Source organism: Aquarana catesbeiana, linkage group LG02, assembly GCF_042186555.1.
Source record: "Aquarana catesbeiana isolate 2022-GZ linkage group LG02, ASM4218655v1, whole genome shotgun sequence".
Lineage (NCBI taxonomy): Eukaryota > Metazoa > Chordata > Amphibia > Anura > Ranidae > Aquarana > Aquarana catesbeiana.
The window spans coordinates 172,889,471-172,913,176 of record NC_133325.1 but is presented as its reverse complement, the minus strand read 5'-3'; the positions used below and the strand labels follow the sequence as shown (position 1 = coordinate 172,913,176).

Sequence of the window (23,706 nt, the reverse complement as noted above, 5' to 3'; positions counted from 1 at the left end):
TTCGCCCTGGGCACTGGATGACCTTGTCCTGGCACTGGGTGGGAGTGAGGTGGGGTGGTTGGGGGGCGGACTCGGGGAGGGTGATAGGCTCACTTGCTTAACACTGATCTACCTGACACATACACTGACCTACATGACACATACACTGACCTACCTAACACATACACTGATCTACCTGACACATACACTGATCTACCTGACACATACACTGACACTGACCTACCTGACACATACACTGACCTACCTGACACATACACTGACCTACATGACACATACACTGACCTACCTGACACATACACTGATCTACCTGACACATACACTAATCTACCTGACATATACATTGACCTACCTGACTGACATGACTGACCTACCTGACATACATGACTGACCTACCTGACATACATGACTGACCTGACTGACATACATAACTGACCTGACTGACATACATGACTGACCTACCTGACATACATGACTGACATGACTGACCTACCTGATATACACAGATTATTGCTGCTCAGTGCTCAGCCTTACCTGTGTCAGAGTACACTCTAAAAAATGTCAGGCTAAATGGTTGGCCAAAGGCAAAGCATTCATGTCCTTCAACTGTGGCAGAATTTTGAAACTCTTGTGGTTTTGTTATTTGATTTGATTTGAGGGGAACGATTGATTTGCTTTTTCCAAATCTATAAGAATGAAATAAATATGCCAATGGACCATGGAAGTTGCCAAAATGTGTAAAAAACTGAGCCCACAATATATTTGGATCAGCCAAGAAGGAATTATCAAATTGAGAAAATGATGCTTAAAGTGGTCCTAAACACTAAAGGTTTTTCACCTTAATGCATTTTCTGCATTGAGGTAAAAAAAAATTTGCACTGCCTGTTATCCCCCCCCCCCCAACACTTACCTGAGTGCTCTATCGATACAGCATTGTTCCCAGTCTTGAAGGTCTCCTCTTCCCTCTTCCCGGCCTCACAGGCTTTGCTGAGAGCAGCAGGAGCCACTGGCTCCTGTCAATTATCAATTATATCACCAGGTTTTGCTGAATAAGGAAGCCAGGGACCTCACTGTCCTGTTCTGTTGCAAGGCACTAACATGACATTAAATGGTACTTCCACAACAGATACAGAGGTACCAACAGGTACAGAGGCTGCTCGTCCCCGCAGGCATCAGTCCATTCACACCTGCTCCAACAACACAGTTTAGGGAAGGGGTGGGCAACTTTGGCCCTCCAGCTGTTGTGGAACTACAAGTCCCATCATGCCTCTGCCTATGCGAATCATGCTTGTAACTGTAGTTCCACAACAGTTGGAGGGCCACAGTTGCCTCTGGTCCAGGAGATGTATTTTTTGGATTTATTGATTGAATAAACTTTAATAGGAGAGGGGTTAGGGTGTGGGATACTCAAAAATGATTACTACTTAGCAATTAGAGGACAGTCTTCTCCCTAAGCATTTGTGGACATTGGACAGTCTAATGCCTCACAGTTGGGGACCATGAGGCAAGTCTCTAAGCAGTCTAAGATTTCACAGTTGAAGACCATGAGGTAAGTCTCTTTAGCATTTGGTCACATTAAGCCAATGCACAACTGCTGGTACCTAGTGCAATATCCAGAAAACTACATAGTCACAGGGATCAATTTAGAGTCTTTACTTACAAGTACTCACCCTGACACTGCTGAGGCCTCTACATAGTGGCATAGTCCATGGGCTGCCTGAAGGCAGTTGCCCCTTAAGCTTTGAATCCTTCCTGTGGAGAGAGAACCCCAGCTCTTCAGTGCATTAGATTTTTTGTCACCTTTCCAACCCCCTTCTGGGGATTGGCTGTAGCATGATAAATATTCAGGCTGGTTATTTGCATCTCCCTGCTTAAAGTGTAAGTTCACCTTTACAGAAAAATCTGTAAGGTGAACATAGACAGGACCCCCTCCTCCCAGTCGAGCTGACTTGGACTGCAGAAATCTCCCGTTCTGAGCTCCGGTATAGCCGCTTCAGGGGTCTGGGGCTTAGAAATCCCCTCAGCTGAATGTCCAAAATGTCCCTCGTCAGGAGGGACATTTTGGAGCATTTTAATTGGTCAGTGCCATCACATCAGAAGCTGCATAGCCCGTCCTGTCAGCTGGGAAGAAGACAGAGGGGATTTCTAAGCCCTGGATTCCTGACGCAGATATACCGGGGCTCAGAACGGGAGATTGCTGTGGTCCAGGTCAGCGGGACCAGGGGGGGGGGGTTGATAGGGGAGGGGGGTAAGGAGGGGGTCCTATGTAAGTTCACCTTACAGATTTTTCTGTTAAGGTGAACTTACGCTTTAAGCCCCCGGAAGCTTCTACCAGGGGCGGGCGGGAGCATTTAGACTTCCAGTCTGAGCAACCCTGAACAGACTAGGAAATAAAGTGAATGCTCTCTTGATTACAGGAGAAGCCAAAAACAAAATTTACTTTACATCCTGCGCTGAGAGGGGGCTACACTAAGCTTTTTCAAGCAGATGTTTTCAATCTTCAGTAACGTACCTGGTATACTGGATGGCATAACTGTATATAGCCCAAGACTGGATCATCACAACTTGTACCTTAAAATTGGTCTAAATCACATTGACCTTGTCCAAGCACTGATAGGGTATATAAGGGTTGAAAGGGAGGGAGCTCAGAAAATGATCAGACACAAAATAAAGGTAGTTAAGAAGTTTTGTTAATTTGAACCTTTTTTAACTGGATATGTTTACCTAAATAGTTAATAAAGCTTTGTGTGTATTACATGTTTTCATCCAATTTTCAAATATACAGTGGGGACGGAAAGTATTCAGACCCCCTTAAATTTTTCACTCTTTGTTATATTGCAGCCATATGCTAAAATCATTTAAGTTCATTTTTGTTCATATTGACAGAAAAACACAGAATTGTTGACATTTTTGCAGATTTATTAAAAAAGAAAAACTGAAATATCACATAGTCCTAAGTATTCAGACCCTTTGCTGTGACACTCATATATTTAACTCAGGTGCTGTCTATTTCTTCTGATCATCCTTGAGATGGTTCTACACCTTCATTTGAGTCCAGCTGTGTTTTGTTTATACTGATTGGACTTGAGCTCAGAGACAGAATTGTGGCAAGGCACAAATCTGGCCAAGGTTACAAAAAAAAAGACTCATGGCTGTATTAGAGCAAAAGGGTGCTTCTACTAAATACTGAGCAAAGGGCCTGAATACTTAGGACCATGTGATATTTCAGTTTTTCTTTTTTAATAAATCTAATTGTTTAATATCTCTGAGCTCTTTGGGCAGTTCATTTGACCTCATGATTCTCATTTGCTCTGACATGCACTGTGAGCTGTAATGTCTTATATAGACAGGTGTGTGGCTTTCCTAATCAGGTTCAATCAGTATAATCAAACACAGCTGAACTCAAATAAAGGTGTAGAACCATCTCAAGGATGATCAGAAGAAATAGACAGCACCTGAGTTAAATATATGAGTGTCACAGCAAAGGGTCTGAATACTTAGGACCATGTGATATTTCAGTTTTTCTTTTTTAATAAATCTGCAAAAATGTCAACAATTCTGTGTTTTTCTGTCAATATGGGGTACTGTGTGTATATTAATGAGGAAAAAATGAACTTAAATGATTTTAGCAAATGGCTGCAATATAACAAAGAGTGAAAAATTTAAGGGGGTCTGAACACTTTCCGTCAACACTGTATCTCTAATCTGTGGATGCTTTTATTCCCTTTGCACAGTTTTTCAACACTATAATGAAAGATTGCATAAATGCTGAAAACTGAAAATAAAACTTTCAACCCAAAAAATGAAAAACAAAAAAATAGATGAATCCAAATTGTATATTTAATTGTGACTTTAGGATATGAATAGTTGAAATACTTTCTTTTAGAATAAGTATGGTTTAAACAGTCAAACATTGTAAATGAGTGATCTCAACATCTGTGGTGCACCTGCTGTCTTATTAAATGATTCCCAGTTGGTGGGAATAAGCTGATTTCTCCATGTTGTGAATGGCTAAGATCCTTCCTATTGCAAGAGTACACGGGGCATTTCAGATATATGCTATATTGGTAGCTTGCAGAGATAATTAGTTTCAGTGAGTACTTTTGTGAAAATAAAAAGATGTTTGTTTGTCTATCTATCTATCTATCTATCTATCTATCTATCTATCTATCTATCTATCTATCTATCTATCTATCTATCTATCTATCTATCTATCTATCTCCATCTACTTGCCTGACTGCCTCATTCTCTGCATGAACTTGGAATATGGATTACCTGGTTTTCTGAGTTACTAAAGCACATTTATTCAAACAAGTATGTCGGTATAGGTATGAGAACCATTTACCAGGGCACTTGGCACCTGTGGTTTTCCACTGAGGAAATCTGTATTTAATTTATAGCACTATATCCAAAATGTATGATTTTTTTAAAATGTACTCCAGTCTTGTTCATATTTCTCCTAGCATACATAATTTCATTAACATGTTTAGAAGCATTACAATTTACTCTAAGTGAAAATTATATATGCCTTTGACAATATAAAAGAAAATAAAATGATATGCTTTGATGTATTTCAGTGTTTTGGACACCAGCTGTCTGCACCTGACAATGGTTTTGCTGCAGGTGCAATAGGAGAAGGGCATTTTTTACAGATTATTGAGCATTCTGTGTGGCATTTTCTCTGTGACATTCATGGGCATCCTGTATGGCATTTATAGCAACTGTCATTGTAAAATTTAAATGTAACATTGATGGATATTCCTAATGTGTAGGAATGAGTAACTCCTGATACAGAATTCTGGACATTTTCAATGCTAATAGGCAAGCTATTGTCAAAAAATGGCGTGGAATTTGGCTAATGCATCCTCTTTTGACGATTACCTGATAATGTTCAAGTATAAGTTTTTTGTATTGTGCTTAAAATTGTAATAAAAATTATTGAAAATAAAAAATGGCACGGACGTATCAGCCACAATAGATCTAATGCCCTGTACACAGAATCGCACATTCCGACAACAAAATCCATGTTTTTTTTCCGACGGATGTTGGCTCAAACTTGTCTTGCATACTCACGGTCACACAAATCTTGTCGGAGATTCCGAACGTCAAGAACACGGTGACGTACAACACGTACAACGAGCCGAGAAACATCAAGTTCAATAGCCAGTGCGGCTCTTCTGCTTGATTCCGAGCATGCGTGAAACTTTGTGCATCAGGATTGTGTACACACGATCGAAATTTAGGAGAACGGATTTTGTTGTCGGAAATTTGAGATCCAGATCTCAAATTTTTTGTGACGGAAATTCCGATGGAAAATGTCCGATGGAGTCTACACACGGTCGGAATTTCCAACAACAAGCTCCCATTGAACATTTTCCGTCGGAAAATCCGACCATGTGTATGGGGCATTACAGTTAAAGGAAAGTTTACTCTTAAAAATAATAAATAAATAAATCAATAAAACAAAAAGCTTGTAATTTTGTATAAATTGGCCAATGACACAACACTTTAATAATATCGTTTTTGACCTTCTTCTTTACAGTATTGCACTAAAATATGCCTAAAATATTCAAAATTTAGACTTCAGGTAGGTGTTTAGTAGAAATTGGCTCACATCAGGACAGCATATATGCACTTGAATGGATAGCACATATAAAGAGACAAGGCTTTTTTTTTCTCGCACAAAAAAGTAGAGCAGGGGGCGGCTCCAGGCAATTTTTTTTTTTTTTTTGGGGGGGGGGGGGGTGCTGTGTTGGTGTAAGGAGTACAAGTGGAGGAGCTAATGTGGTGCACATTACAGTGGTGATTACTGTGCACATCAGAGGTGATCAGTGTGCCCATTACAGCGGTGATCTGTGTACCCATTAAAGATGATCAGTGTGCCCTGCCCCCTTCTTAAAATCAGCAGAATACCTACTATATGATCTTAAAGGTGGCGACAGTGGTGATAGCAAGCATGTGAGTGGGTAGGCAGGCAGCCAAATGAGCACGGATATTGATGCAGGCTCAAACAGCATTCCTGTTCCCATTGTCTATCACACTTATGGGCAAGAGCTCTGCCAGCACCAGGAAGCTGAGTTTACCCACACATATAAATGCAAATGTACATATAGAAATATAATTGCAGGACAAAAAGCAAGTGATCCCCATACATCATAACGATTGTGACAACAATAATAAAACATAATGTAAAAAAGAAAAAAACAAAAACTGGGGAGAAAGGGGTTTTTGTCTTGCATATATATACATACATACAGTATCTCACATAAGTGAGTACACCCCTCACATTTTTGTAAATATTTTATTATATCTTTTCATGTGACAACACTGAAGAAATGACACTTTGCTACAATGTAAAGTAATGAGTGTACAGCTTGTATAACAGTGTAAATTTGCTGCCCCCTAAAACTAACTCAACACACAGCTATTAATATCTAAGCTGCTGGCAACAAAAGTAAGTACACCCCTAAGTGAAAATGTCCAAATTGGACCAAATGAGCTATTTTCCCTCCTCGGTGTCATGTTACTCATTAGTGTTACAAGGTCTCAGGTGTGAATGGGGAGCAGGTGTATTAAATTTGGTGTTATCGCTCTCACTCTCTCATACTGGTCACTGGAAGTTTAATCATGGCACCTCATGGCAAAGAACTCTCTGAGGATCTGAAAAAAAGAATTGTTCCTCTACATAAAGATGACATAGGCTATAAGAAGATTGCCAAGACCCTGAAACTGAGCTGCAGCACGGTGGCCAGCGGTTTAACAGGACAGGTTCCACTCAGAACAGGCCTCACCATGGTTGACCAACAAAGTTGAATGCATGTGCTCAGCGTTATATCCAAAGGTTGTCTTTGGGAAATAGATATATGAGTGCTGTCAGCATTGCTGCAGAGGTTGAAGGGATGGGGGGTCAGCCTGTCAGTGCTCAGACCACACGTCGCACACTGCATCACAATGGTCTGCATGGCTGTCGTCCCAGAAGGAAGCCTCTTCTAAAGATGATGCACAAAAAAGCCCAAAAACAGTTTTCTGAAGACTAAGGACATGGATTACTGGAACCATGTCCTGTGGTCTGATGAGAACAAGATAAACTTATTTGGTTCAGATGGTGTTAAGAGTGTGTGGCGACAACGAGGGGAGGAGTACAAAGACAAGTATGTCTTGCCTACAGTCAAGCATGGTGGTGGGAGTGTTATGGTCTGGGGCTGCATGAGTGCTGGCGGCACTGGGGAGCTACAGTTCAATGAGGGAACCATGAATGCCAACATGTACTGTGACATACTGAAGCAGAGCATGATCCCCTCCCTTCAGAGACTGGGCTGCAGGGCATATTCCAACATGATAACGACCCCAAACACACCTCCAAGACGACCACTGCCTTGCTAAAGAAGCTGAGGGTAAAGGTGATGGACTGGCCAAGAATGTCTCCAGACCTAAACCCTATTGCGCATCTGTGGGGCATCCTCAAATGGAAGGTGGAGGAGTGCAAGGTCTCTAACATCCACCAGCTCCTTGATGTCGTCATGGAGGAGTGGAAGAGGACTCCAGTGGCAACCTGTGAGGGTCTGGTGAACTCCATGCCCAAGAGGGTTAAGGAAGTGCTTTAAAATAATGGTGACCACACAAAATATTGACATTTGGGCCCAATTTGAACATTTTCACTTAGGGGTGTACTCACTTTTGTTGCCAGCGGTTTAGACATTAATGGCTGTGTGTTGAGTTATTTTGAGAGGACAGCAAATTTACACTGTTATACAAGCTGTACACTCATTACTTTACATTGTAGCAAAGTATTATTTCTTCAGTGTTGTCACATGAAAAGATATAATAAAATATTTACAAAAATGTGAGGGGTGTACTCACTTATGTGAGATACTGTATGTATGTATATATATGCAAGACAAAAACCCCTTTCTCCCCAGTTTTTGTTTTTTTCTTTTTTACATTATGTTTTATTATTGTTGTCACAATCGTTATGATGTATGGGGATCACTTGCTTTTTGTCCTGCAATTATATTTCTATATGTACATTTGCATTTATATGTGTGGGTAAACTCAGCTTCCTGGTCCTGGCAGAGCTCTTGCCCATAAGTGTGATAGACAATGGGAACAGGAATGCTGTTTGAGCCTGCATCAATATCCGTGCTCATTTGGCTGCCTGCCTACCCACTCACATGCTTGCTATCACCACTGTCGCCACCTTTAAGATCATATAGTAGGTATTCTGCTGATTTTAAGAAGGGGGCAGGGCACACTGATCATCTTTAATGGGTACACAGATCACCGCTGTAATGGGCACACTGATCACCTCTGATGTGCACAGTAATCACCACTGTAATGTGCACCACATTAGCTCCTCCACTTGTACTCCTTACACCAACACAGCACCCCCCCCCCCCAAAAAAAAAAAAAAAAATTGCCTGGAGCCGCCCCCTGCTCTACTTTTTTGTGCGAGAAAAAAAAAGCCTTGTCTCTTTATATGTGCTATCCATTCAAGTGCATATATGCTGTCCTGATGTGAGCCAATTTCTACTAAACACCTACCTGAAGTCTAAATTTTGAATATTTTAGGCACATACTGTATATATATATATATATATATATATATATATATATATATACACACACACACACATCTGCATTTATATATTCTCTATTTAGGGGGGGTTTATTGGCAGGATTAATGGTCTCACTATGTACTTCAGCTGAATGGGCTGGGATCACTCGTGGAGGTGTTGCAATACCTTATTGACTGATTTCACCTGTCAATTTGTGGTCATAAGAGGGTACCTGCACTTGGGGTAATCAGTAATGAGTAAGCACAGAAGTGTGAAATGCATCTACTGATCCGTGGTGGGCTATGTGCATGTCATCATGTAACTTTTAATGGATATCTAATAAAGGAATTGTTTTTATCCCTGGATGTGTGACATACTCTCCTTCCTTCAATGTATTCAGTTGACTGCGGACCAAGCAGGCACCCAGGTTTGCCTTGATGGCTCGGGATCTTGCAGGTTGCCTCTTGAGCGGTGTGTATCCAATACAGTAAAAGTTAAATTTTACTGTACCCCACGCTGTCTGTGATGTCTTTTGCATGAAGGATCAATAAAGGTGAAGTGTTGCAGTGAATTCCGGATTTATTTTGATTATACTAAAAACAGTGTTTGCCAACACCCACCCCACGGTCTCCAGTAACAACCTTCCCATGCCAGATTTTTGCTGGAGCAGGAGAAAAAAATTTCCCTAGACCCCTGCACTTTTTTTTTTAACCACTTCAGCAAACTCTGTCGAGAGACTAATTCCGCGTAAAAAAGACAGAAAAAGTCAGACGGCAGCTTTTCATTGTATATTCTGATCGTCTGTGTGCCTCATCGGCCTTTTTTTTTCCCGAAAATTCTGACGGACCTAGAAATAGAACATGTTTTAAATATTTCCGATGGAACCAATTCCTGTAGAGAAAACCGCTCGTCTGTATGCTGTTCCAACGGACCAAAAATGACGCATGCTCTGAAGCAACTACCAGACGGAAGCTATTGGCTATTGGCTACTGATCTTCCTTTTTCTAGTCCTGTCGTACATGCTGTACGTCACTGCGTTCTTGACGATCGGACTTTGGTGTGATCGTGTGTACGCAAGACAGTTTCAGTGGAATTCCGTCAGAACTCCATTGGAAAAACCTTCAGAGTTTATTCCGACGGGAAAACCGGTCGTGTGTACGCGGCATTATTCAACTTTAAGTTAATTTACTGTCTCCTTCTCGGTTTCACATCATTGTGGTATTTTTCCCGGACTTTATTTATTATTCTGTTTCTTCTATTATCAAATTTTTCCAAAGTTTAGTATTAAAATCTTAATCACTAGCATTGCCCTCTATATCTGTCTTACAAAAATTCTATTCTTTCCCTACCCGTATTCGTCCATCATCCCACCCACTTCTCTCCCTCCCTCCCACCCCCATCCCCCTCCCCCACCCCGTTTGGTTTGTTTTTGGCCCTCTTTCTTATTTCCGGGCCTGCTCAGGCCCTGCCACTCTCCGTCATCTTTTCTAAATATTTCTCCGAAATTTTAAAAATTCTCCATCTTCCCCAAATACTGTTGTATTTTCCTGATTGCCCTTTTTCTCTGCTGCATAAGTATTCCATTCTACTGTAGTATTCTATTCGCTCGAACCATTCCCTTACGCCCGGTTTTTCTATGCTTAAACACTTCTTTGGAATTAGTCCTTTTGCAGCATACAACAATATTGGATTTAATGCTTTTCCGTACTGCTTATTTGAAACTTGAATCATGAAATAAACATGTCTGCAGGCTGTTGATTATCTTTTCTCCAGTTATCTCTTCTATATATTCCAGGATTTCCTGCCAATATTCCTTCATTTTTGGGCATTCCCACCAGACGTGTGTCATTGTGGCCCTCTGTTTACATTCCCTCCAGCACTGTGGGGATTTGTCCGGTTGGTATTTGTGAATTTTATCCGGTGTCAAATACCATCTTACCAAGCTTATATTTAATTTCTATTGTGTTTATATCTGTTGCGTAGTTATATACTGTTCCTATCATTCTCTCAACTTGCTGATCCTCTAGTTTCATACCTATTTCTTTTTCCCATTTTCCTATATAGGGGGGCATCTCTTGTCCTTCCAATTCTGTCAGTATTCCATACACTTTAGATATACGGAGTTTGTATACCACAGAGTTTTTTTCCAATGGATTTAAGTTCTTTCTATCTCTGATTGGTTGAGGTATTGTATTTACCAAGTGTTTTAATTGAAAGTATTCCTATTCATTTATCTTCCACCCATTTGTTTCCTTTAGTTCCGGTAGTGATTTCATCTTCTCATGTGTAGTGATTTGTGCATTCCCCATTCTAACACCAAAAAGTGTCCCCTTCCCTGGGCTAAAAAAATTTGTTCCAGTGAGTGCAATTAATGGTGAATTATATGCCCATTTTTTTTTGTCGATATAATGCATCCCAGGTTTTAAATACATTTATAGTCAAGTTGTGTGCCTCCAAATCAAATGTTCTGTGCTTACGTGGTACCCAAATGTTTTTGTGCAGTGTTGTTCTGCTTAACGTATTTTCAATCCTAATCCACTTTTTTTCACTTTTTTCATTAACCCATTCTACCATTCGTGAAATAATTACTGGCCTATAGTATCTATTTATATCTGGTGCTGTTAAACCTCCGTGTTTTTTTTCCTGGTGATTAGTGCAAATTTTACTCTTTTTATTTTGCCAAATATATTTTATCATCATTGTTTTTATTATTCTGAAAAAACTCTGTGGTATAGCTATTGGTAGCATTTGGAATTATATTATTTTTGGGAGCATCACCATTTAAAACATATTTATCCTTCCCATCCATGATAGGGTAATGCTTCACAAATTTGCGTGTCATCCATACACAGGGGCCATGCTAATCTTCTCTGTATTGTTCCAATTTTAGTATATGTGCTGCTGAAGCAAGCACCCTAGACCCTTGCACTTATGCTAGCTTGGCACTTCAATAACTTTCATACCAGCTGGTGAATAAGGATGAGCTTCTTGTTCGAGTCGAACACATGTTCGACTCGAATATCGTGTGTTCGGTCATTTGCCGAATTCCGAACGTTATGGGTCGTTGGCGCGTCACGGCCCATAATTCACTGGGGCATCGCAGTGCATTGCTGGCTGATGATTGGCCAAGCATGCACTATGACACGCATGCTTGGCCAATCACAGCGCCGTGTGTACAGAGAGCCGTAATTGGCCAAAGCCAGGGAGGCTTTGGCCAATTATGGCTCAGAGTGTTTAGTTCACGCCCCACACTATATAAGGCCGCCTGCACGTTGGCCCTGTGTAGTGTGTTGCGGTGGAGAGAGATAGATAGACAGAGAGACAGTGTCATTTGATTTAAGTTAGATAGAGTAGGCAGGTTGAGTCAGTTAGCTGCACTTGCGGTGTGTTGTGCATATATATGCAGGTGTTGTGTGTATATATATATATATATATATATATATATATATATATATATATATATGAAGCCAGGTGCTTGTGTGCTTCTTCTGATACTATTAATAGCACAGGCAGGCTCTTGAAGTATTTCCAGTTAGTGTACTGTGTAACCCTGCACAGTTGCACCTACAGTATAGCTACCTAAAGACAAGTGCAGGTGTTCTCATACTAATAATACTACAGGCAGGCAGTATAATCGGTATATATATACATCCCAGTTTTGTGCAGCTACATCTCACTGCAGGCCAATAGTATGTCTGGAAGGCCAACAAGGAGAGGCAGACAGTCACAAGCAAATAAAAGAGGGCAAGCAGGCTTTATGTCTAGAGGTAACAGTGCTGGTCGTGGACACGGTGCATCCTCATCAGCATGTGGCCGTGGGACATGCTTGGTGTTTTTTTCGGCAGCTGGCCGTGTTGAGCAACATGTGGAAGACTTGGTCGAGTGGATGACCAAGCCTTCCTCATCCTCCTCATCCTCTCTAACCCAGGCTCAGGGTACTTTGTCTGGCAAGGCACCTGCCAACAAGGCCTCTTCCCTCGGCTCAATGGCATCAGTCACTCCTTCCCTAGCCCCACCATGTCCTCCTGAGGAGTCCCCTGAACTGTTTGACCACATTGTTGGGTACATGCTCCAGGAGAGGAGAGGAATGAAGGTGTAGAATTAGGTGTGTCACAGCCAAGTACTTGCGGGCAATCTGCTATCGGTACACCGACGTCAGATTGTACCAGGCAAATTTCCCTGCCCCAGCTACTGTACAGCAGAAAGAAGTTCGCTCCCAGCCATCCACATGTCCAGCGGTTGAATGCTAGCTTGGCAAAATTGCTAGCACTTCAACTGCTATCTTTTCAGTTGGTAGACTCTGCCCCCTTCCTTGAGTTTGTGGAATGTGCGGTTCCTCAGTGGCAGGTTCCCAAATGCCACTTTTTCTAATGGAAGGCGATTCCGGCTCTCTACCAACATGTGGAAGGCAATGTCTTGGCCTCGCTGGACAGGGCGGTTAGCGGTAGGGTGCATATTACCACTGACTCATGGTCCAGCAGGCATGGACAGGGATGTTACCTAAGTTTCACGGCGCATTGGGTGACTCTGCTGGCAGCTGGGAAGGATGCAGGGCAAGGTGCAGTAGTGTTGGAGGTTGTTCCGCCACCACGCCTCCAAAATGCTACTACTGGTGATTCTGACAAACCTCTCTCCTCCACCCCCTCCTCTTCTTCTTCCTCCATGGCCTTTTCCTTTGCTTTGTCCTCGGAACCAGTGGTGCTCTGTAGGCGTTCAAGGGGCTACGCAAGTACGCAGGCCAAAAGATGCCATGCGATGCTTGAACTGGTGTGCTTGGGGGACAGGAGCTACACTGGGGCAGAGATTCTGTAAGCTCTGCAGGGACAGGTTCAGAGGTGGTTGACGCCATGCCAGCTTAAGCCAGGAATGGTGGTTTGCGACAATGGCACCAACCTCCTCTCCGCCCTCCGACAGGGACAACTGACCCATGTGCCCTGTTTGGCTCACGTCCTTAACTTAGTGGTGCAGTGGTTCTTGGGCAGGTACCCGGGCTTACAGGATGTCCTGAGGCAGGCCAGGAAAGTCTGTGTGCATTTCTGCCGGTCATATAATGCCAGTGCTCGACTGAAAAAGGAATTTAACCTGCCCAAGAAACGCCTAATCTGTGTCATGCCCACCAGGTGGAACAATTCTCAATCTAATGTTTTACAGCAGGGCCCGTTCCAGCGACCACCAACAGTAACTGTGAGGACTTACAGTGTTGTGGCACCAGCACCTATACCACCATCACAAATGGCCCAATTTTTCTGACCCTGTTCAACAGGGGCATGTAATTACAATTCTTAATCTAATATTTCACAGCAGGGCCCTGTGAGGGCTTACAGTGTTGTGCCAACACCAACACCTAAGGCCACAATTTCTGCAGAGTATATAGGGCAGGCCCCTACTTTCAAACATTCAACTTACAAACGACTCCTACTTGCAAACTGAAGGAGACAACAGAAAGTGAGATGAAATCTACTCCTAGGAAGGGAAATTCTCTCCTTTAAGAGTTAATATGGGAAAAGCGTTTCTCCTCTCCACTGATGCTTTATCACCAATCCTTGTTTCACTAAAAACCCCAAGTTGTCAAAAAACAAAGTGAGGTGAAATCTTCTGAAGAGGTGCACAGACAGTAAAACAAATGTCACAGGGGTGATAATCCTTCCCTATGTTTTCCAATAAGCTTAAAATAGAATTTTTGGCTGGAACTACACTTTAAAAATGTACCAGTTCAAAATTACAAACAGATTCTACTTAACAACAAACCTACAGTCCCTGTCTTGTTTGCACCGCCTGTATACTGCTATTCAGAGTATATAGGGCCTGGGGGCCCCACGCCTTTCCTTTTTTTTTTATTTGGGTGTGGGTTCCCCTTAATATCCATACAAGACCCAAAGGGCCTGGTAATGGACTGGGGGGTGGGGAGTACCCATGCCATTTGTCTCACTGATTTTCATCCATATTGCCGGGACCCGACATTACATTAAAGTCGCAAGCAGTTTTAAATGACTTTTATTCCTTTAAAAATGTCATTTTGTGCAGGGACTGTTCTAAGCACGGGAAACACGCGCCACTTTACAGGCATACTATAGACACCCCCCAGGTACGATATTTAAAGGAATATTTCACTTTTTTTTCACTTTAAGCATCATTAAAATCACTGCTCCCGAAAAAACGGCCGTTTTTAAAAGTTTTTTTTGCATTGATACATGTCCCCTGGGGCAGGACCCGGGTCCCCAAACCCTTTTTAGGACAATACCATGCAAATTAGCCTTTAAAATTAGCACTTTTGATTTTGAACTTTCGAGTCCCATAGACTTCAATGGGGTTCTAACGTTCGTGCAAAGTTTTGGTCCGTTCGCAAGTTCTGGTGCGAACCAAACCGGGGGGTGTTTGGCCCATTCCTACTGGTGAAACACAACCCCCTTACTTTAGTTCATGACCAAGGCATTACACACATTAACATGTTTACCACCTGCCATCACTACATGTTTATGTCTTTTTTTTTAATTAAATATTAATATAGCTTTACAATTCTTTTTCCATTTTCTTTTTTTTTGTTTTTTCTTTAAAATGCTGTCCCTGCCCTGGTCAAGCAAACACAGGTAGGGATGGCAAAGCTGTAACCACAATTGTTACAATGTTCATTCCAGTGGGCTACTGATTGTCAAGAATGAACCACTGGCTGGAGGTGGGCCAAGATGCACTGGAGGTACTAGCCTGTCCTGCTGCATATGTCATGTCGGAGAGGGCCTTCAGTGCAGTGAGTGGGATATGTGATTGAGATTCTGACTTTTAATAAAGCAAATCAGACCTGGATAACAGAGAACTACCAAACACCCACATATAACTAAGGATGACATGAGGATATATGAGAATATGGCAGGGGGTTGCAGTGCACCTGGTATGAGGGTGCACAGTGTTTTAACATTTTTTTTTTTTTACAAGGGATGCAGTGAGGTTCTGTGAATAAATACAGCTCCTTTATGAAATGTCATCAATAACTGGCTGATGCTCTCTAATCACCCTGAACTAAAAATGTAAATCTAAAAAAAGAAAAAGATCCCAATTAATAGAAAAAATAGCTAAGGTGTTGACAATATGAAGAACAGGGTAACATTCAGATGCCATTGACAAATATTGGTCCTTAACCTGTTGTGGCCCACATAGCACATGTATGCAGTGGCAAAAGGTGGGCTTTAATGCCCACGTTTGGCATGTACAGTGTTTTTCAGCTGCAGGGACAGGACGACTGGTTGCCATCGAGGGAAAGATGAATGCGGCCAAGTACAGGGATATCCTGGACGAAAACCTTCTCCAGAGTACTCAGGACCTCAGATTGGGCCGAAGGTTTACCTTCCAACAAGACAATGACCCTAAGCACACAGCTAAAATAACAAAGGAGTGGTTTCACAACAACTCTGTGACTGTTCTTGAATGGCCCAGCCAGAGCCCTGACTTAAACCCAATTGAGCATCTCTGGAGAAACCTAAAAATGGCTGTCCACCAACGTTTACCATCTAACCTGACAGAACTGGAGAGGATCTGCAAGGAGGAATGGCAGAGGATTCCCAAATCCAGGTGTGAAAATTTGTTGCATCTTTCCCAAAAAGTCTTATGGCTGTATTAGATCAAAAGGGTGCTTCTACTAAATACTGAGCAAAGGGTCTGAATACTTAGGACCATGTGATATTTCAGTTTTTCTTTTTTAATGAATCTGCAAAAATGTCAACAATTCTGTGTTTTTTCTGTCAATATGGGGTGCTGTGTGTACATTAATGAGGAAACAAAATGAACTTAAATGATTTTAGCAAATGGCTGCAATATAACAGAGTGAAAAATTTAAGGGGGTCTGAATACTTTCCGTCCCCACTGTATATGATGTCACTAGGCTTCCAATGTTTCTGTGCTGAGAGTATGCTCACTGCATGCTCCCAGCACAGAGACTGAGCTGTCAAAGATATCCCTTGTTCCCAACTAACAATCGCTAGCCAGCAGGACCGGCCCCTGATCATTTGACCACTGTGACAGCCAATCTCAGCGGTCACATGATCACTGATCCTTCCTGCACCCCGCCAAGCATACAGACCCAATTAAAAGACTCCCAGGGCTGAGCAGGAAGGGGTTAAATTAATTTTTGAGAGTACAGATCTGTGCATACAGACAGGCCCCATAGGAAAAAGTACCCCAGTACAGCAATTCAAAGGATTCAAGCATGGTTTGTTAAAGTAGATGTAAACCCAACCACAAATATCTCATATAAGCTTTAACATGATTCATTTTTCATGAAAATAATTTGTAACGCTACCCCCCGCAGGAGCCACTGGTGAATGTTGGTTATCTTCCACCCTGCTCAGCCAGGCACATGAATTTCTCAATCACTTCTGAGACAAGAAGCAGTCCTTGCAGCTTTGTTTTTTTTATTATGGGGAATTAACTTGGATGGGGAAGGGTTGTTATGAGATGCCCACCTGATCAGTAGAAACTCTTCAGGAACAAACTATATACATATGGTATATACACACTTCTTTTCTACTTCCAGCTCAGACTTGCTTGTAGAACTTCAACTCCCTGGACCAGCTAGTATTGGCTGACTGAGTCAGCCCAGCAGGGGCAGTGTAGAGTTTGGTTGGAAGATGGAGATGGCGTGTTAGGCTGTCCGAGGCCTTTGAGAGTAGCCCCCTAGTCTGAGGAGGGGGGGTGAACTTAGGTCTGGACTCTTCCCCCCCAGACTAGCGGGCTACTCTCAAAGGCCTCCGACAACCTAATATAAAGACAATTTGTTGCGCTTAGTGTTAGTTAAGTTCATATACACACATATACATCTAATACAATCCTAATAAGTGATAATATAAAGTGCTTGTGCTTGAATGGCGTATCTATGTGCAAATGTGCTCAGACTGGTTGCCCCACATGGATGTGCACTCACTCCTAGATGTTGACCACCTATCTCTAGTATGGTCTCTTAAGCATGCGGGGATACCCCTGTAGTAGTCTGTTGACTGACGTCTCAGGCAGAGAGAAACCTCAAATAGATGGATGGAAATGACAAAGGAAAATCCTCATTGTGCAATGCAATTACAAAAGAATTTATTGGTAAAAAGACATTTAAAAGTGCATATAGTCCTGGCATTCGTGTTTAGCAGGTGATTCAATTGTTGGGTATTCGGCCCATTCATGGAGACACAGCTCACGGCGTTCGGTTTGATTCCATTTAGTATGGGCGGAAGTATGTTGTGGTAAAATCTTGACGCGTTTCGGCTAATCACAGAGCCATCATCAGGAAGTTCTTATGGCGCCATATTGGTCAAGGGCATTTATACCCTAACTTCGGATCTCAATACTTAATTATATTAAGCACCTGCTATCTACTTTGGGGGAGTGTACAATCTAAATTCTGTGACAAGATGACATCTACAAAGACCATACTAATAATATTAACTAGGTTAAAGTAAGAAATTAAAAAATTAAAGAAGAAAAGTAAACATGTATATATATATATATATATATAAAATTAATTAAAAAAATAGGTGAGTGGTAAAGAGGCCCTCTGGTGGTCATAAGACAAATAGCATTTAAACTAGTAATGTTGATTTTAGAAGGGCCATCTAGTGGTACAATATACAATATAAATTTGCAGTTTAGTGTGAATAAGTGAAATTAGTAATGTTTATATTAAGTATATTTTAATAGAAAGCAGTGAATTTGAATTCATAGGGACAATTAAATTTAACGTGAACTTTATTAGTATTAAAATTAAAATTAAAAAAAAAATGATATAATACCATGAAATGATGTGATAAATTTGAATTATGTGTTATTATGGTAAAACAATCATAATATACATCTCATTGGGAGTGTGAATTGTTAATTGGAAACCTTGTTCACATTTAGATAGTAGTAATTATCTAGAAGTTTTAGACAATTGTAGAATTATAAAAAAATTATAAAAATTATCCAAAATTAATTACATCATTAGTAATTTGTAATGAAGCAGTTAAGATCTAATTCTACATTTAACCCTAATGGTGTTAAAATTTAGAGTTCAAAAATCCATTTTGTTTCATTGTTGGATATAAAAGGATAGTACAGCTGGGTCTTTGTTCTGTGCCATCCTAAAATGGTTTGATACACTATGCTTTGGGAATCCACTACATATGTTTTTTATGTGTTCACTGACTCGTTTTTTTAATGTCCTGGAAGTCCTGCCCACATACTGGTAGCCGCAGGTACATTCCAGGACGTAAGTTACATGTCTAGTGCCACATATTATGAATGGTTTAATGGGTTATTCTTTATTGGTTTGGTGAGAGGTGAAAGATGTTTTTTTCCTGGGAGCCCTCCGTGTGCTCCTACAGGGTCCACATCTTCCACATCTATAAAAGCCTTCCAAGTTGAACATAGTGGTTGCTATTTTTTTGGTTGGGTTAGGTATATTTCTTAGACCTGGGGCCCTTCGATAAATGAATTTGGGTTTACTTGGTATTACCTTATTTAAAATGGGATCTGCAGGGGGCACATTTGCAACTGGGGCTCTTTCTCAAAGTGCGGCTATTTCTATAAGTGGGAGCACTTCTGACTCTGCACTCATCTGAAGATTTCTTCTCTATCTCTTCACAGATATGTTTGCAGCTGACTGCCATCCACCCAGAATTGAAAAGTGTTTGTTTTCCCTAGTCTAAATTGCTATGGTATGTTTGCAGCTGACTGCCATCCACCCAGAACTGAAAACTGAAAAGTGTTTGTTTTCCCTAGTCTAAATTGCTATGGTATGTTTGCAGCTGACTGCCATCCACCCAGAATTGAAAACTGAAAAGTGTTTGTTTTCCCTAGTCTAAATTGCTATTGTATGTTTGCAGCTGACTGCCATCCACCCAGAATTGAAAACTGAAAAGTGTTTGTTTTCCCTAGTCTAAATTGCTATGGTATGTACTAACTGAACCATCTCTACCCAAAAACTGAAACACTGCTATCTGCTTTGCTTATGTGTTGCTGGTATGTTATTTTTGCTTAACAGTCTGTAGACCTGTTCACATTACAATGCTTGATGATCTCCCTTGTCTTACTCAGAATTATGGCCTGTTAACTTTAGTGCCCTCTTGCTAGTCTGTTTTTGAAGTAAGAATTTTGCCCTGTTAACCAGCCAACCTTTATTATCTCTTGATTTCTAACTGAAATCCACCCACCCCTATCAGTATAAATATAAGCTTCTTTTGGGGGAAACATCTGCAGGGAGCACATTTGCAAATGGGGCTCTTTCTCAAAGTGGGGCTATTTCTATAAGTGGGAGCACTGACTCTGCACTTCAGCAAATGAACACAAGAAAATACTTTGAAAAACACCAGACAGGCATCAGGTGACCTTGTTTACCCCTTCAGCTCTTTCTCCTTGTAACATGCACTCTCTACCCCTCCTTTTGACAGCTGTGTCCTCTATCCTTAAACTATCTCTCCTTCACCCCTCTTCTACCCCCACAGCATATATATATCACCCTCACTTCTGTCCTCTCCTTATTACTGCACCCACCAATTCCTGCTAATTCTAAACCAACACACACTAAAAATCTCTAAGACCCTGGGCCATGTCCCTTCATATAAATCCCACTCCCATATTACCCCTCCCTCACTCACCTGCTTCTCCTAACCTCTGGAGATATATCCCCAAACCCTGGGCCTCCATCATTTAACTGTACCCCATGCACCCATCACCCTGCACCCTCTGGTAGCAGCCGCAATCAACACAATTTAGTTCCCATTTCTATTCTTCCTAAGACTCCCTTTCTCTTGTGCCCTTTGGAACTCCCGCTCTGTCTGCAACAAACTCACCTCTAACTCATTTAACCTACTCACCATTACCAAAACCTGGCTCCACGAATCCGACACTGCGTATTCTGCTGCCCTATCCCATGATGGTCTTCTCTGGACTCACTCCCCCAGATCCAGTGGATGTAAGGGAGGAGGTGTCGGAATCCTTCTAGCCCCACATAGCACCTTTCAGGTACTACACCCACCTCCCTCTTTGTCACTCTCCTCTTTCGAAGCACACTGCATTTGTCTTTTCACTCCAGTTTCTCTAAGGATAGCTGTGATCTACAGGCCCCCTGGACCAGTATCAACCATTCTTGATGACTTCTCTGCCTGGCTACCCTACTTTCTTTCTTCTGAAATCCCCACAATCATTCCCGGGGACTTCAACATCCCTATTAATACTAACACTCCTGCCACTTCCAAACTTCTCAGCCTAACATCCTCCTTTGACCTGAAGCAGTGGATACATGCTCCTACTCACTCCGAAGGCAATACCCTTAACCTCGTTTTCTCTCACCTTTGCACTCCATGCAACCTCTCTAACTATCCATTCCCTCTTTCTGATCACCACCTTATTAGTTTCACTCTCTCCCTCTCCTCCACCTTCTCTCCCTCCAACCGCCTAAAAGTTACCCGCAGAAACCTACGTCATCCCAACCCTTCTCTTCTCTCCTCTGCTATCGACAACCTCTATGACAAAATCTCACCCCACTTCTAGCCTCACAGGACTCACTGCCCCCCACCTCACTACACAAAGAATCAGGCCCTGACCCCTTCAACCTTGATAAACAGATGATACTAGAAGTCTGAAAAAACAAAGTCGTGCTCACGAGCACCTGTGGCGTAAGACTAAGTCTCAGAGAGTGTTCAACCAATATAAATCTGCCCTCCAAAAATACAATTCCAGCCTCCTCACTGCCAAGCAGACCTATTTTATCACTCTCATTAGCAACTTATCATCCCGTCCTCATCAACTCTTCTCTGTCTTCAACTTCGTCCTCCACCGCCTCCACCCGCCAACTCATTTACTTCCCAGGAGATCGCCAATCACTTCAAACAGAAGATTGATACAATTCGTGAGGAGATATCTACCGTGCTGATACCCTCCACGCTTTACACTTCATGCCCACAGGCTCAATCATTACTTCCCTCTTTCAACCCCACCACTATAAACGAGGTTGCTAAACTACTTGCTAATGCCCACATTACCACCTGTCCTCTGGATCCTGTTCCCTCACAAATGCTACGTTCACCCTCTGGCTCTATGCTACACTCTCTAACCCACATCTTCAATCTCTCCCCTCTTCTGGCATCTTCCCCAACTCTCTAAAACATGCACTTGTCAGACCCATACTTAAAAAGCCCTCACTGGATCCATCCAATCGTAACAACCTACGCCCCATCTCCATGCTCCCCTTCTTATCCAAACTCCTCGAATGTCTGGTCTACAACTGACTGAGCATCCACCTCACTGATAATAACCTTCTTGATCCCCTTCAGTCTGGATTTCGTCCTCAACACTCCACAGAAACTGCTCTCCTAAAACCAACAAACGATCTACTGACGGCCAAAACCAAATCGACACTATTCTGTACTCCTACTCCTGGACCTCACTGCTGCCTTTAATATGGTTGACCACCCCCTCCTCAAAAAAAAACTCCACGCCTTTGGTCTCCATGACTGTACTTATTGCTGGTTCTCTTCCTACTTATCCAACCGCACCTTTAGAGTTTCCTACAACTGTACTTCCTCTTCTCCTCTTCCTTTCTCAGTTGGGGTTCCCCAAGGTTCTGTTCATAGACGTCTCCTATTTTCAATCTACACCTCATCCATGGGTCATCTGATAGCCTCCCATGGCTTCCAATACCACCTCTATGCTGACGACACCCAAATCTATTTCTCTACCCCTCAGCTCACTCCCACTGTCTCCTCACGTATCACTAATTTACTATCAGATATATCAGTCTGGATGTCACACCACTTCCTCAAACTCAATCTATCTAAAACCGAACTTATAATTTTTCCTCCCCCATATGCCCCTACCCTTGATCTCTCTATCAAAATCGATTGCACAACTATAAACCCATCGCCACATGCCAAGGTTCTAGGTATAGTCCTGGACTCTGAACTCTTCTTTAAGCGCCACATCCAATCACTGTCCAAATCCTGCCGCCTCAACCTCCGCAACATCTCCAAAATATGACCCTTTCTAACCAATGATACAACAAAGCTTTAATTCACTCACTGGTCAACTCTCGCCTCGACTACTGCAACTCCCTTCAAATTGGCTTACCTCTACATAGTCTATCACCTCTTCAATCCATCATGAATGCTGCTGCCAGACTCATCCACCTAACCAATCACTCTGTCTCTGCTACCCCTCTCTGTCAATCCCTCCACTGGCTTCCGCTCGACCGAAGAATTAAATTCAAAATACTAACAACTTTGTACAAAGTCATCCACAATTTAGCCACCAGCTATGTCACTAGCCTAGTCTCTAAATACCAACCCACTCGTTCTCTTCGTTCCTCTCAAGTCCTTCTGCTCTCTAGCTCCCTCATCACCTCCTCCCATGCTTGCCTCCAGGACTTTTCCAAAGCCTCTCCAATCCTATGGAATTCCCTACCCCAATCTGTCCGCTTATCTCCTACTCTATTAGCTTTTAGACGATCCCTGAAAACCCTGCTCTTCAGAGAAGCCTACCCTACCCACACCTAACAACAACTGTTTTTTCATTTTCTCCATCAGCTCACCCCCCACAGTTATTACTTTTTGTTTCCACTTGACCCTCCCTTCTATATTGTAATCTAATGAGCAGGGCCCTCTGATCCCTCCTGTATTGATTTGTATTGTAAGTGTATTTGTCTGTCCTCATGTTGTAAAGCGTTGCGTAAACTGTTGGCGCTATATAAATCCTGTATAATAATAATAATAATAGAATAGGTCAGTATTTTGTAATACTTTGTTCCAAAAACTTGAATTGTTTATTAAAGCCTGTGATGAAGGTGACATCATAGTCCTTTACTTCTTTCTTTTTTGTTGTTAAGAGTGCATTCCTGTCCATGCCTCACACCTGTTCTCTTTGAGTAGTATGTCATGAGGATACCCTTTGTCTTTGAACCTTTGGATCAAAACATCCGTTTGTTCTATGTAATCTCAATCAATGGTACAATTTCTCTTTATACGCATGAATTGACCTTTTGGAATGGCCATCTTCCACCTGGGGTGGTGACAGCTCCTGATTGGAATATAGCCATTCCTGTCTGTGCTCTTCAAATGTGTTTCTGTGTTCAACATACCCTCTTGTTTAAAGATATGGAGGTCCAGAATGTCTATATTTTGTTTATGAGCTTTTACAGAGAATT

The 23,706-nt window shown here is 42.0% G+C and overlaps 1 non-coding gene across 1 annotated transcript; it reads right to left on the bottom strand.

The window, feature by feature from the left end:
- Nucleotides 1-11,359: 11,359 nt before the first annotated feature.
- On the bottom strand, nt 11,360-11,466 carry LOC141130702 (U6 spliceosomal RNA). Its single transcript, XR_012242470.1, has one exon. It is a non-coding gene; the product is annotated as a U6 spliceosomal RNA (small nuclear RNA).
- Between the last annotated feature and the right edge of the window lie 12,240 nt (nt 11,467-23,706).